At 43.6% G+C, this 15373-nt stretch overlaps 1 protein-coding gene across 2 annotated transcripts in view; it reads left to right on the forward strand.

The window, feature by feature from the left end:
• Positions 1–12911: 12911 nt before the first annotated feature.
• Positions 12912–15373, forward strand: part of GSDME (gasdermin E) — a 59851-nt gene continuing 57389 nt past the window's right edge. Inside the window, exon 1 of one of the 2 annotated variants that reach the window (XM_025380232.1) lies at positions 12912–13318. The gene's annotated coding sequence lies outside the window, so the exon portion shown is untranslated. Of the gene's footprint in view, positions 13319–13539; positions 13688–15373 lie in introns of those variants that run through there. The other variant, XM_025380231.1, reaches the window with a different exon arrangement.

Below are 15373 nucleotides of genomic sequence, written 5' to 3' on the forward strand. Positions count from 1 at the left end.
TCTAAATATTGCTCCAAATATTGCTCCTGGTTCTCTCTCTTCTTATATTTCCATTACACTAATGTTACACCTTTTGCACTTGTCCCAGTTTGGGAATATTGAGGTTTTTTTTTTTTTTTTTTTTTTTTTTTCAGCCTTTTTTCTTTCTGCTTTTTGGTTTTGAAGTTTCTATTGATATATACTCAAGCTCAGAGGATTTCTTCTTTTCTCAGCAGTGTCCAGTCTACAAATGAGCCCATCAAAGTCATTCTTTATTTCTGTTACAGTGTTTCTGATCTCTCGCATTTTTTGTTTCTTTCATAGAATTCTCATCTCTCTGCTTATATTACTCTCAGGTTCCTTCTGGGGTGTTTTCTGGCACCAACCAGTTCTCTGATTCTGCAATTCTCTGACACCAGCTGGGCGTCCAACAATTCAATCCCATTCTGACATCAACTCCCAGAGTTAGCATAGACCCCACAGGTGAAGAGCTGAGTTTTACAAGTTGCAAGTATCAGGTTTCCAAGGAACCCACACTTCTGTGTAACTGGGCTGCAAATGTGGGGATTCTCACGACTTTCTCCTCAAGTTCAATAATTCTCTAGAATGACTCACAGAACTCAGGAAAGGGCTATACTTACTATTACCAGTTTACCTTAAAGGATACAACTCAGGAACAGTCCAAAGAGATGCAAAGGGCAAGATATGGGTGGAGGGAGGAAGATGAAGCTTCCCTGCCCTCTCCAGGCACACCCAGTACCTCAATGTGTTCACCGACGTGGAAGCTCTGTGAACCTCATCATTTAGGAGTGTTTATGAAGGTTCAATGATGTAGGCATGGTTGATTAAGTCATCAGCCATTGATGATTGAATTCGGTCTCCAGCCCCTTCTCCCTCCCTGGGGCTTGGGTGTAGGGCTGAAAGTTCCAACCCTCTAATCACACGGTTTGGTCTTTCTGGGACAAGTCCCATTCTGAAGTCATCTATGGACCCTTAGCCAAGAGCCATGTCATTAAACACCAAAAACAAACTTATCATGCAGGAGTTCCAAGAGTTTTAGGAGTTCTGTGCCAGGAACTAGGGACGTAGACCAAATCTATTTTATTATGCCAAAATTACCCATCTGTTCTTGCATGTTGTCTACTTTTCCCGTATTAATTATAGTGAATTTTAAATTCCTGGGCTGATAATTTCAACATCCCTGCCATATCTGTGTCTGGTGCTGATGCTTGCTTTGTCTTTTCAAATTGTGTGTGTGTGTTTTTGTTTTGTTTTGTTTTTTCCTTTTCAGCACGCCTGGTAATTTTTTTGTTGAAAGCTGAACATGATGTACTGAGAAAGAGGAACTGTGGAAAATAAGCTTTTAGTGATGTGGTGGTGAGGTATAGGGCTGGGGGAGGCGTTCTGTAGTCCTGTTAATCAGTCTTTAGTGAGCCTATGTCCTGGGCTGTGAAACTCAGTTCCCTCCACCCCTTATGTGGGGCAGAATGGCTAGAGGGGACTGGAGTTGAGTTAGGCTCTGATAAAACCCCAATAGTTTAGGCTTTGGTGAAGCAGTTTCTCTTGAAGACAGGCCTCATTAAGAACAGAATGCTCTGGCATGTTTCAAAATGGCTACGTTCCCCGCCTCCCGCTGCAAGAATGAAGGGAGTTTTTTTCTGATATTCCCTGTGAGAACCTGGTTAGAGCTCCTGGAGGTAAAACTCACAGAAGTGTGGAGAGTTTCTAACTCTCAGACTTGTCCACTCTGAGCTTCCAGCAGTTCATCAGTTACAGTTCAGGGTTTCCACTCAAGCAATGGTTCCTATGGTTTCTGCTTTGGTAAGTTGTGAGTCTCTGAATCTGTGTCTGTGTCTCCAAGACAGTGGTTTTTCTTATGATCTCATTTCTCTGACAATTCTAAGAAGAGTTGTTGACTGAGTCTGTCCAGCTTTTTAACTTGTTAGGATTGAGTGACGACTTCCAGGTCCCTTTCAGGTTGTACCAGGAACAAGAAGTATATTTTTTGGCCATTAGAGAACGAGCTTTATGACAGCAGTCACTTAAGTCTGTTTGTGTCTGTTGTTCCCGGCTGTATCTCCAGTGCCTAGGACAGTGCCAAGCACATACCAGGGGCTCAGTGAATGTGTTGAGTGAATTTTCTCTCTTTATCTTCACTCATTCACTTAACTAACATACCACAGTATGACAGAATAAAACAGTATAATACAATGTAATATAAATGCCGTTTCTGCTGGAAGTGCTGATGAAAGCCATTTCATAAGCAAATTAATTTGGTGAACCAGATTGCTTTAAGGTGGTGCTCCCAATCTTTGTCATAGCATGGCACACATAGAAAATAAAAGCGTTCATTCAGCAACCAGCCAGAGGCTCATGTTTCAAGGGTTGACACCTCAATCTCTAGTTCCACTTATCACTTGTGTGCTGTACCACTTGGGAAGCTCTGCTTTAAGGATAACACTTAACTTACTGAAGATACCAATCCATTTGGCTAGGCCCATTTGAATGGGTCCCAAGGACTAAAGAGAGCTTAGGGCAAGAAGGGAGAAAATGGTGTAGATAAAATTTCTAAATGACACCTCCCCGTTGACATGCAGAGCCCTCCCCAGTCTGGTCTCACCTGATCTTTACAATCTCAGTTCCCTTCCCTCCCTTACACCTTCCATGGCGTTTCACCTGGCTCCCCTTACGCTGTTCCCTCTCTCTCTATGCTAAATCTTATCGTTCTTCTATTAGCTCCAGGCACAGCCCAGCAGGTGTTTCTCAGTCGTCCTAAGCAGAATTCCCTCCCCTGCACACCAGAGTTTTGGGTCCACAGCACTGCAGTTGAGTTTTTTCTCCAAATTTTAAAGTTTGAGTAACCTCAGAGGCTGGGTTTAATCTTTAATTTTCAGATGAAACACAGGGGATCAGAGAAGTAGAGGAACTGTGCTGACCACAAAACCAGATGGGGGCAGCCTTGGGACATGGGTGTCCTGCCCCTCTGCTCTTTGTTCTGCTCAGTTTAATTTCTTTTGCTAATGATGAAACTTGATAATTTATTAATGGGCGAGAACTGATTCATTGCAGAGTCTATATGATCAGTAGCAACAACCAGATGACTCTTAATAAAACATTAATAAAGCAAAGGCAGATGGCACTTAATAAAGTATTACACAAACATGCCCGAGAGCCATCAAAAGCATTTTTTTCTGCACTTTCTAATAATGGAGAATTATTAGAGAAGATATAAAAGGGGAAATTGGCCTCTAAACTATGATCTAGGAAAATGTCTTTACGTTTTTTGCAGATATTTTGGATAATACAAAATTTTTAATTTAACTTTATCCCAGATTTCTTAGCCCTACAACAACTGTGGTTTATAACAAGTTTGTAAGAAATGACAAAAACTTCAGTAGAAACAAAAAAAAAGTTCTACAACTCCATTTTCCTTTGAAAATCCAACCAAAGTCATGCTACCCAACTCTTCTCACTTTTTTAGAAACACAGACCCCTAGAATTCATAAAAATAACGTAAACATTCTAGATAGAGGTTTCCTCTTGCAGTGATGGGGGAGGGAGAGGGAGGATAATGAGACTGGACATGAATATACAGAAACTTCTGTACATTCTGTATAGTTTTATTTTTTAACTGGGTAGTGGGTACATGTGTTCATTATGTTATTCTTATATACCTTTATATGAGACAAATATTTCATCATAATTTTTTTTTTAGATGGGATCTAACTTTGTCACCCAGGCCAGAGTGCAGTGGCGCAATCTCAGCTCACTGAAACCTCTGCCTCCTAGGTTGAAGCGATTCTTCTGCCTCAGCCTCCTGAGTAGCTAGGATTACAGGTGCCCACCAGCACGCCTGGCTAATTTTTGTATTTTTAGTAGAGACGCGGTTTCACGATATTGGTCAGGCTGGTCTTGAACTCCTGACCTCAGGTGATCCACCCGCCTTGGCCTCCCAAAGTGCTGGGATTACAGGTGTGAGCCACTGTGCCCAGCCCATAATAATTTTTTAAATGTTAAAAATAACATTTCACACCAGTTAGAATGGTGATCATTAAAAAGTCAGGAAACAACAGATGCTGGAGAGGATGTGGAAAAACAGGAACGCTTTTACACTGTTGGTGGGAGTGTAAATTAGTTCAACCTTTGTGGAAGACAGTGTAGCAATTCCTCAAGGATCTAGAACTAGAAATACCATTTGACCCAGCCATCCCATTACTGGGTGTATACCCAAAGGATTATAAATCATTCTACTATAAAGACACATGCACATGTATGTTTACTGTGGCACTGTTCACAATAGCAAAGGCTTGGAACCAACCCAAATGCCCATCAATGATAGACTGGATAAAGAAAATGTGGCACATATACACCATGGAATACTATGCAGCCATAAAAAAGGATGTGTTCATGTCCTTTGCAGGTACATGGATGAAGCTGGAAACCATCATTCTCAGCAAACTAACACAGGAACAGAAAACCAAACACTGCATGTTCTCACTCAGAGGTGGGAGTTGAACAGTGAGATCACATGGACACAGGGAGGGGAACATCACACACTGAGGCCTGTCAGGGTCTGGGGTTCTAGGGGAGAGACAGCATTGGGAGAAATACCTAATGTAGATGATGGGTTGATGGGTGCAGCAAACCACCATGACACATGTATACCTGTGTAACCTGCACATCTGCACATGTACCCCAGAACTTAAAGTATAATAAATAAATAAATAAATAAATAAATAAATAAATAAAGTGTTGTGCAGGATCTGGATTTTATTAAAAACAAAATGAATGAGTATAGGTTGATTGTGCAAACATGCAAACATACACATACACGCACACGCACACACACACAATGTAATTCAATATCATGGCCATAGAAATCACTAGACTGAACTACAGCAGTTGTTTTAGGAGTCACTAACCTAGAGAACATTTAAGAACAGAAGAAATAATCTGTTTTCAGTGAATGAATATTAATTTACCTAAAGGTAAAAATATGGACTTTGACGTTTATGTTTAAATGTTTGACATCTTCCCCAGATTTACCCATTAGGCAGTAGTCAAAAGTTAGAGTGTGGAACTCAGATCTGAGTTCAAATCCTCATATATATTGTGCCAGGTTTATAGGCTGCCTCTCTAGGATTCAGTTTTTTTCCATCTGTAAAATAGGGACAGTAATAATTTATAGAGTTGTACAAAGATCCAATGAAATGATATATATAAAGGATCATGCTGGACAAAAATAAGCAATCCAAAATGTGCGTATTATAGATATCTAACTTGGTGCTATTATAAGAAAAACTTTAGATAAATGAACTTTAACAGAGTTTAATTGAGCAAAGAATGATTCTTGCCTCAGGCAGCTCCTAGAACCAGAACAGCTTCGGAGCAACTCTGGGGCTGCCACATGTCTGGATAACACTGAGGGACAGAAAAAGATAAGTGACGTACAGAAAAGGGGAGTGAGGTTCAGAAACAGCTGGTTTGGGCTCAGCTCTGCATCCACCTTATTTCAACACTGGGTTGAGCAGTTGGCCCTGTGATTGGCTGAATTGTAACCTAACACATCCAGTGAGGTTACAGTGCACTATACTCAGAGCAACCTTTAGGCTGAATTTGAAATACTAAGGAGGGAGCTTTAGGCTAAACAATTTAACAGTGCCCATTGTTCTAACTAAGCTAAAAATAGCAAGGCTGTAGAATAATTTCATATTAATTTTATTTTTGTAAACGTTTTGTGTATTTTCAACAAGAAAGGATCTGCATCGACATTTATAACTTAATGGTATTGTTTATCGCACTGTGACTCCTCTAGGGGCTATTTATACCTCCAATCTATTTCTAATTCTGGGATGTAAGGCTAATCATTCCTAGAGAGGAGGCCCAGTGTTACCCAGGGCCAGGCTTTCTGGTGAGGAAGGAGAGGTGAGAAATGGATTCGGGGAACTTTGAAGCATGCTTGCTCAGCCTTCTCTGTAAGGCCCTAATCAAAGGCTGGTCTTTCCATGGTACGTTTTCCCAAAACTCCCTCTCCCAAGTCAGAATTGCTGGGACCTTTTAAAGCTTTTTCATCAGGTCACTCCTCTAGTGGTTGTAAGCTTCTTAAAGGCAGGAATCCAGATGTATTCAGGTACACACTAGGCACTCACCAATATGTGTAAAATGGAATGGAATTCCAGGGAGTCAGAAACTAATAATGATACCTACCATTTATCAAGTGTCTGCTGGTATACCTAATCACAGTAACTCAGTGAGCTAGGCGTGATTATTCCCACTTTCCAGATAAGGAAACGGAGGCTTGGAAAAGTGGTGACAGCAAGTAGGAGGCAGAGATGGAACTCAAATGTAGCATTTGCACCAACTCCAGAATCATCAAACAGCCATGTCTTAGTCGGCTGCCCACACTGACACTGGGATTTGCTTGGTTTGGGGTGGTGGTGATTTTTTTAAATTGCTTTTTAATGTAAGAAAGTTAGCAAAAGAAGATGGATTTACTTGCAGAAAGCAAGCCGACTTGATTTCTGAAGTCCCTGTGTGCCCATTCCCACTGGATGTCTAGATTCCTTACAGAAATGGAGCCTCAGAGAGAAATGACAGGTACAGTTTTTGGGGGAAGAAAAAAAGAAGCTTGAAGGTTTCAACGTATAGTATTAGAAAAAAAATTCCATTTCTACCAACAGTTTGAAACAAAAGCTTTCATGATATCACAGGTGCTTAAGGTGACAGAAGCTCTACTTCCAGAGCTGTTTTCTTTTCCATCATTCAGAACAACACATTTATTACACTGGTGCTTTTAGCAATCAGTCATGATTGAGTCAGATGCCAGGATAATTTTCTTTGCCAAATTGCTTTTTCCATTGCAATTAGCCTTTTTAAGGACCTTACCAAACAACAAATGTGCATACAATTCCCATACTCCCCCTCCAATTATAACTCAGCTAAGAAGTTGTATCACTAATAAATTGTTATAGATGAAAACATCACCTTCACCTACTCTATCACCAGTCTCTCCGTGTATTCTTAGATGACTCTTGGAATCAGGTGTAGGATTAAGAAAGGCTCATTTTTAAAAATAGAATATATTATACAATCCAAAAATATGTTGTTTAAACTAAATCAGTTCAGCCGTCTGGTTTACCCTAGTTGGGATTCTATATAAAAAGCTCCGGGCTTGGCCATCACCTATTTGCCCTCTAAAATCATTTTGTACAAAGCTGAATCTGCCACTGCTCTCGAAACCCAGTTCCTTTTTTTCCGGAGCACAAAGACTACATTTTCCAGCCTGTCTTGAAATTAGGAGAGACTCTGTGACTGATTTCTGGCCAAAGGAAGGTACAGTAGGCTCCCCTTATCTGCAGTCTCTCTTTTTGTGGTTTCAGTTACCCATGATCAATCTCCGTCCAAAAATATTACATGGAAATTTCCAGAAATAAATAATTCATAAGTTTTAAATTCGTGCCATTCTGAGTAGTATGATGAAATCTCATGCTGTCTTGCCCTGTCCTCTCCAGTGACACAAATCATCCCTTGTCCAGCATGTCGACACTCCTGCCTGCTGGTCACTTTGTAGCCGTCTAGGTTATCAGACTGGCTGTCATGACATTGCTGTGCTTGAGTTCAATCACCCTTATTTTATCTAGTAATGGCCCCTCTGTGCAATAGTAATGATGCGGCCAATTGGGATATTCCAAAGAGAAGCTGTAAAGTACTTCCTTTAAGTGAAAAAGTGAAAGTTCTCAATATGGAAAGAAAAAAATTGTATGCCGAAGTTGCTAAGATCTATTTCAAGAACAAATCTCTCTGTGAAGCTAAAGAAGGGAAAAGAAATTTGTGCTAGTTTTGCTATCTCACCTCAAACTGCAAATGTTATGGCCACCATGTGTGATAAGTGCTTACTTAAGATGAAAAAGGCATTGAATTTGTGGTTGGAAGACATGAGCAGAAATGTGTTCCAGTTGATCCTGGCCAGGTTTGGTGCCATCCTCCATTTCAGGCATCCACTGGGAGTGTTGGAATGCATCCTGTACCCAAAAGTGCCACTCCCATAAAAATCTCCCATGAGGGAGTCTCCAGGATCTTTCCTTATCTGCTGGAGGTGCCCATGTTCACGGCAACCTCAGCAACCTGGAGCTAAGCCTCCCCCAGCCTGGTTCCTGAAGGAATGAGGACTGTGGTTCTTCCGCCCCACCTACCCCACCCAAAACCTAGAAGTACCTTAGTTACATTGTTTACCAAGTAGGAAATAAGCTACTATTGTATTTGAGCAATTATAATTTTGGGGTTCATTTTAGCAGTTAGCTTACCCTAACAAGGACTGCTGATCATTGTACTTCTCATCCTCTATCCTTATTGTTTATCTGTCTGCCTTTCCTGCTATACTACAAAGCCCACAGACCTGGAGGGCATGAAGCACATTCTCCTTGGTCACCTTGTATCCTTATACCTAATATAGCATCCAGCACATAGTAGGTCACTAATAAATATTTGTTACATTAAAAAGATGTTGGGTGTATGGACTTTACTTCTCTATGCTGGGTAAAGCTCTCTTGGATGCTGGACAATATTTAAAAATAATGATAATGAGATGAAAAAAGTTTGTATATCTCTGGATTATATTACTTTGAATATTTCTGTAAATTGGACATCTGGTGGCTGACTACTGGTCTTCATCACAAATTTCCTTAATGCTGATAATAATGTATGTTTCTCCATGAACAATGGGTAAACAATATAGAAGTTTTTACTAACTTTGTTTATGTAATGCCACTTTCTTTTATGGCTTTTTTTTTTTTTTTTTTTTTTGACACACAGTTTCTGTCACCCAGGCTGGGGTACAGTGGCACTATCACAGCTCACTGCAGCCTCAACTTCCCGGGCTCAGGTGATTCTCCTGTATCAACCTCCCGAGTAGCTGGGACTACAGGTATGCACCACCACACCGGCTACTTTTTTGTATTTTTAGTACAGATGGGGTTTCACCATGTTGGCCAGGCTGCTCTCTAACTCCTGGGCTCAAGTGATCCACCCACCTCAGCCTCTCAAAGTGTTGGGAATACAGACAGAAGCCACTGCGCCTATCCTGTAATGCCACTTTCTTTCATGAAAACAAGTGCAGCAGATAGAAGATGTCTGGAAATTCTTTGCTGTTTCTCCGAGTGAGGGGTAGAATATACCACCCCTATCTTTGAATCTGGGCTTGTTTGTAAGTTATGTTCTGGGTGTTTAGAGACTAAGTCACAAGACTTGTAGCTTCTGACTTGTTTCTTGTTCTTGAACACTCGCTTTTGGAGCTCTGAGCCTCCGCTATAAGAAGTCTGACTTCCCAAAAACCACTGCAATGAAGAGGCCAAATGTAGGGCTCTAGTTGATAACCCTCAAGTTCAGTCCCACCCCCAAGGCATCCCTGCCAGTGCACTAGATGTGAGATGCTATGGTCTGAATGTTTGTGTTTCCCCAAAGCCACATGTTGAAACTTAATCACCAATGTGATAGTATCAGGAGGTGGAGCCTTTGGGATGTGATTAAGTCATGAGGTGGAGCCCTCATCAATGGGATTAGTGCCCTTATAAGAGACCCAGGGAGCTTGTTTTGTTTGTTCTTTCCTTCCACCAGGTGAGGACACATCGAGAAGTCACTATCTGTGAACTAGGAAGTAGGATCTCACCAGACATCGAATCTGCTAATGTCTTCATCTTGGACATCTCAGCCTCCAGAACTGTTAGAAATAAAGGTTTGTTGTTTATAAGTCACTCAGTCTATGGTATTTTCTTACAGCATTACAGCATCCTGAATGGGCAAAGACATGGGTGAAGTTATCCAAGACTCTCCAAACCAGACCATTCACCTTCACCAGCTAAATTCCACTGAGTGACCCCTGTTAGTGCACATGGAACAGAAGAGTCACTCAGCTGAGCCCTGCTCAAAGCCGTAAACTACAAAATTGTGAGCTATAATAAAGTGGTGGTTGTTTCAAGCCACTAAGTTTTGGGGTAGTTTGTTATACAGCAGTTGATAATTGGTACAGCAAATTATTTCACATTTCCTTGTTTGTCCAATAATATTTGCATTAAGACTTTCAATTTGACAATATTGGTTGGTCATTTGCTAGCTGCCAAATAATTTCAATTCTTCTCCTGTCTGTATCTGTGCCTTGCAATTGAATAAGAAAAGGTTGGGACACCAAGAGAAACAGATTTAATTCTGGACCATATTTAACCCTCTATAAAGCTTTTTATTTTAAAGCAGTAATTAGTAATATGCATTGGCAATACAGTCTCCAGTTTAAAAAGCACTTTTGGGATTTAGGGAGGTAAATGAAATCAGTGTTAAAATATATATCAATGTATGCCAAATTTTATTTTAATTTATGTTAGTAGCTATGTTCCTCTGGGAAGCAAGCAATATGGTAAAAGGCAAAATTATGCATATGTGAAAAATGTAGGCTTAATTTAAAGGCAACTTTAGCTGAAAAGTAATTAATAAAGGAAAGGAAACTAATTTTTATTGAGTGCTACTATGGGCTGAGTACTTTATATAATCTCATGACAATGTTATAAGTAATTTTTAAATGGGAAGTTATACAATTTGCCTACAGTCACTCAGCTGGTAAGTGGTAGGCTGGATTCCACTCAAATCTGATGGATCCAAAGTCTGTGTTTTTCTCCTTTGCAGAGGTTATTAATCTGAAAACGTCCAGGTCTCCAAACGTGGTTCTCAAAGAACTAGGAAGCAATTATGGCAGCCATGCAGAGCTGGTTTATTAGCGAGTTCATTTATGAAATAAATCCCGGTAGTGAGTTTTACTGACTTTTGCTGCCCTTTCCATATTGTTTCCTCAGCAAGAATCTAGGCATGGGGTAGGAAATACACAACACCCAACAGATGTGTTTCAGAAGCTCTGTAAGTTGAAACATAGTTTATATAATGAATCTTTTTGAAAGCAGATGCTTACTATCATCATTATGACCACTCCAATTGATCTCCTGTGAGATTTTCTTTCCATATCCCTCCATTTCCTCAAAGGGAATGTATCTATATGGAATAAGAAGATTGGAGTTCCATGTTTTCTTTTTATTTACTTTTTTCCAATTGGGCTAAAAGTTTCCATGTTGCATATGTTCATCTGAAATCTTCAAATACTCTAACAATAATAATAAGCACAACTATTTTTTTTTTTTTAAGTTATGGTTGTGCCAGAACCTTTCATCCCTCCACCATTGGACAGGGAGAGCAGCAGACTGGGGTCAGGTGAGATCTTGAACACAAGTCATCCTCCTCTCCTAACACAGACCATGCTCCTACACTGCTTGGGTGGGGGGACCCCTATTGCACTTCCTATTTTCTGTTCTGGAGAGTCTGTACCCCGTGGTGGGTTAAAACTCAGATGGTGCTGAACAACCTGCGTTAAAATCGTGGCTCTGTCTCTTCCCAGCTGTGTGAGCATTCCAGTTTGTGCCTCAATTCCCTCATTTGTAACTTGAAACCCTCAAATAGTTGTAAGGATTAAATGAGTCAATCATTGTATGTCATGTACTCAGAAGCATGCTTGATGACAGTAGACAGAAAGTGCTACATAAATAATAGCAGCTGATATTATTACTGTCTTCCTCGGGCATTTAATTAAAAGACTGGGCAGGACAAAAAAAAAAAAAAGGGACGGAATTTGAAGCCACTTCGTAACTGTTGCATCAAAAAGTTCACCCACTCTGAATTACAAGTGGTAACTATTTAGATAGAGGACTGGGGCTTTTTGGGGTGGGAACCTGATGAGTATACTGTTTATGAGGATATTCTTAAGGTCAGTACCCTAGGTGGGAACGCAATAATCTCTGACAACAAGCCAGAGTCATCACCATATAATTTTATGATGAAGAGAACCAATAGCATAGATGAAAAGTCTCTTAACAGGGCTGGGATTCTTTCTTTCGTCCAACATCTCATCACATTAGCAAATCAGGGGCCCACCACCATGGACCATTTCGAACCACTCCTTCATCCAACAACCACTGATTGTGTACCTATTTTGTGCTGGGTACTGCAAGGATGTGTACAGTCCCACAATCTAGGTGGAGAAACAAACAAAAGGATTCATTTCTTAACTCAACAATTATTTACTGGATAGCTACCATGTGTCAAATCCTAAACTAGGTGCTGGGCAGAGGGAACAAAACAGACCAGCTGCCCTCATGCTGCTGTCGTTTTACAGGAAAGGATAATACATGAAATAAGTAGGAGGCACACAGTCTATCAGATGGTGATGAGTGCAAAGCAGAAAAATAAAGCAGAGGAACTAGGTGTTCCCATGGGTGGGTGGGCAGAACTTTTAATTTGGATAGTCAGGAAAGGCTTTACAGTGAGCCGGATAACTACAATCTAGAGATATGTTTAAAGCATAGGGGGGTCCAAGGGAAAGTGCTGCTGGGCTTCTCTACCTGCCCTCCCCGACCAGCCTTGAAGACAGCCACACAACTCCATACTCTGTGTGAGCTCTCACAGGGCAGAGATTTCATTTTCTCTTACTCCTTGCTCTCAGCTTAGTAGACAGCATTGCAGTGAAGATGATATACTGACTAAAAATGTTACTGAGCAATGGGCTCGTTACTTGAGGCACACAGAAACCAATACTGTGGCACAGGCTTTTGAGAAAAGAAAAACCTCCATTGCCAGTCAACTGGCAAGGAGACAGGAGGCAAAGCTCACATCTGTCTTCTGGACCTGGGGGCGGGTCAGGCGTTTTTGGCATTTCTAACCAGTCCCAGATGATGCCAATGCAGCCTTATGCGGGGCACGTGGTGTTCACAATTAGAACGCTTTCCCTCTTGCACATGCCCGGGAGATTTTGGCTCTGCCTCATCGTAACAACTTAAGTAATGGTTAATCGGTTTCACCTGGTCCTAATGTTGCAAACGATCTAATATTTAAGTCAATCCGTCAGAAAGCAATGTTTGAGCACCAGCTATGCTTAGATTCCCTCGTTCAGTATTCATTGAGCACCCAGTGTGTGAGAGCGCTTGGTTTTGCCCTCAAGGAGTTTAGAGTGGAGTTTACATGAATGAATCACTTTTTAGCGGCAGGCCTAAGTGTGGGTACAGTCGCACCACACACCCAGATACTACTCCAGGCACGGGTATTAGGGGCTCCCACAGGCTGGACAGGCCTTGGACTTTCCTGGTTGAACCGTGAAGCCACGGTGTCAGTCCACACTCCACTGTGAATGGCGGGTCTGGCCCCGCGAGCAGGCGCCGCTCTCAAACCCCACGGTCCCGCGCAGCGAAGAGGCGAGGCGGCCGCGGAAGGCAGGCGCAGCCCACTCTTCCGGAGAGGCCCTGACATCTCCCGGGTGAGTCCCGAAAAGTGCGCGGGGACTCTGGCCGAGCCCTGGGCCGTCAGCAACCCGGCTCCCAGGGAGTCGAACGAAGGAGGGGAAGCGGCTCTCTCCTGGGCTTCTGGGAGGTCTGTCCCGGGCCCGCCGCCGCTGCAGCCCCCGCCCCACGTTCCTCTCCTCCCGCCTCCGCCGGGCGCGCCCCTCCCGCAGCCTCCGGCGGCCAGTCCCGCGGCTCTGGGGCGCCCGGACGGAGCAAAGGTCCCGGCCGGCGATCCCTCCCTCCGCCCTTCCCCAGCGCCCGCCCCTGGCCGGCCCAGCGCAGGCTCCTCCGACTCCGCCAGCGCAGGGGGCGCGGCTGCCGCAGACCCAGCAGCGGGCGCGCGGGTAAGTGCGCAGCGGACGCAGGCTGCGGGATCCGCTGCGAGCTCCACTCCGGCTCCTCTTTGGTCCGTTTGGGTGTCCCGGGCCGGGAGCAGCCGAGGCCGCGCGGCGCTTTCTCTCTGGGACACCCTCTCCTCGCTCCTTCCTAGGGGAGACCAATCGATTGGCTGCCCGGCCGCTGGAACTGCAGGTCCCGTCGCTCCCCTCGCCACCCGCATTCCCGGCCCAGTCTCCCTCCCATCACCGTGTCCCGCCCCCACTCACACTCAGCATCCCCTTCCCATCTTCTCCCCTTCCCCGCTGCCACTTCCTTCCTTGGATGTTGCAAGCGCAGCTGGTATTTTCGTTCTCCTTTCCCCCAGACCACCCGCTCCCCACTCGTTCATCCTTTGTCTTCCGGTCTCTCCTCTGGGTGGTGCGGAGGCTCTCCCGACTCTGGGGCGTGTGTACGGGGAGGCGGGCCGCGGAGCAGATACGGAGTTCAGTCTCTCTTGACGGAAAAGAGACCCCAGCCACCTTGCTCCGGTATTTAGAGGGCCCCTCGCTTGGGGAGGCAGCCAAGTCCCACTCGGTGTGCCCGGCATGCGCTGGATGGCTCTCGACAGCTGCCCGCGTGGCTCCCTTTGGTCTCCATTTGAGGACCCCTGACCCTTTCCAGAGCTGCTTGCCGTCTGCACTAGGGGAAAGACTAGAGGGCACCTCTTAGAAGAGCGTTGGTTGTGGACTGAACACACCGACCGCCCATCCTCCAGAGTCTTCTCTGTCCAGAACAGTGAATGGGGATAGTGAAAGGGATGGATGGCTTGGGGTTGCTGTCCTGAGAGGCAGGCAGGCAGGCGGCCAGACAGATGGCCAAGTCCAAGTGGAATGAAAGGAGTACTGTGGGCTTGGAGAAGCAGCTGAAGAGTGAAATTAATTGTCTTCACAATCTACCACCACCAAGCTCTTTTTCTAAAGAAGTTGAGCCCAGACCATGAGGTAGATCTGAGAGAGAAAGGGCCCAGCCCTCCAGCCACAGTCCCTTGGCTGGGTTCTTTGTTATTGTTGAGAGAAGGTCTCGCTCTGTCACCGAGGCTGGAGTGCAGTGGCGCTATCCTAACTCACTCACTGCAGCCTTGAATTCCTGGGCTCAAGGAATCCTCGCATCCACCTGTAGCTGAGACCGCAGGTGCCTGCCACCACACCGCATCTTCTCTATTCGTACCCAGGCTGTCTTCTGTTACCCACTCCACGTCCCCAAAGCCTTTGCCCCCTCACTCTTCCTCTCTTTCCAAGCTCATGCCTGTCTTATGACTATCATTGAGTTCACATACTGATTTTTATTTTAGAAAGAAATGATGAAATATTAAGTTGTCTTCTCATTAAAAATGAGTTCAGGTACTGGGCTGTAGGCATAGGAAGATAAGAAAAGATGCCACCTCTGTTCTAATTTAATAGACCCAATTGCACTTTGCTGTCTAGAAAACTGAAACTAATTCAAAGTGTGCTGAAATTGTTAACCATGAGACAAGTAGACAAGTACAGCCATGTTTCATCTCCCCAGATAGAAAGGAAATGACACATGTTCCATAGCAATGATTTTTGTTTCCACTGTAACTGCGGTTTACCCTTTCAAGGGCACTTTCTTATGTTATAGAATGAATCATATGAGGCCCACATTAGAACAGAAAAAAACTGAACAGGGAGCCA

This window comes from Theropithecus gelada, chromosome 3 (assembly GCF_003255815.1).
Source record: "Theropithecus gelada isolate Dixy chromosome 3, Tgel_1.0, whole genome shotgun sequence".
NCBI classification, from domain to species: Eukaryota; Metazoa; Chordata; class Mammalia; order Primates; family Cercopithecidae; genus Theropithecus; species Theropithecus gelada.